This window comes from Gossypium hirsutum, chromosome A04 (genome assembly GCF_007990345.1).
Source record: "Gossypium hirsutum isolate 1008001.06 chromosome A04, Gossypium_hirsutum_v2.1, whole genome shotgun sequence".
NCBI classification, from domain to species: Eukaryota; Viridiplantae; Streptophyta; class Magnoliopsida; order Malvales; family Malvaceae; genus Gossypium; species Gossypium hirsutum.
In genome coordinates, this window is record NC_053427.1 from 2,607,305 (window position 1) to 2,608,076 (window position 772).

Here is a 772-nt window from a genome sequence, read left to right on the forward strand (position 1 = left end):
CATGAACCTGCTGGATTAGTTCAACCCTGAACCCGGCCTAATAACACCTCTAACCTAGAATCAATAAAAAATAAGAAAATGAACACTAGTTCTTCATTTTCTTTTTTTTGTTTTTAGTGAGCAATTTTTAAATACGTACTTCCCTAGATATTTGGAAGTCATATTTCTTTACTTATACCCATTTATAATTAGTTGGGTTAACCATAAAAATCAAGGAGAATTATTTTATGTTTATAGATCCTTACTGATACTGGATATTAATCTTCTATTTGATTACAAATATAAAAGTTAAGACTGAGAATTGTAGGGCTTTACCCCAAAGGAAGCCCTTCCAGAAATTCTCCAAGGCCAAGGCTGAACCCAGGCCTAAGAGGGGGTTTGGAAATAGTTTTCAACCAGCAATAGACGCGCCTCGGTTAGAACCTCACTAGCTGCGTCATTGCCCCAAGCGCAAAGATGCTTAATCCCTTGTGTTTGCCCGACCTTTATAAGCGAGGCGAGCGGTCGTTATCTGTATTCAGCAGTGATGTGGGATACCCGCAATTAGATTAGCTTGGAGACAAATACCAAGTACTCCTAGTATCTTTGCTCTTAACGACAAAATCACTCAGTCTTGGCAGTAGAATGAATGATAGATTTTTAATTTCATTGATGGAGATTCCATTCATAATAATTTCAATAATAAAAGGTTAAATTCTGCTATTAATTCTTATAATTTATGAAAGTTGTAGTTTTAATCTCTGGATTTTAATTTGATCAATTTTAGTCCATA

At 35.2% G+C, this 772-nt stretch overlaps 1 non-coding gene across 1 annotated transcript; it reads right to left on the reverse strand.

Annotated features, from left to right (window-relative positions):
- Positions 1 to 307: 307 nt before the first annotated feature.
- On the reverse strand, positions 308 to 458 carry LOC121228543 (U4 spliceosomal RNA). Its single transcript, XR_005926118.1, has one exon. It is a non-coding gene; the product is annotated as a U4 spliceosomal RNA (small nuclear RNA).
- Between the last annotated feature and the right edge of the window lie 314 nt (positions 459 to 772).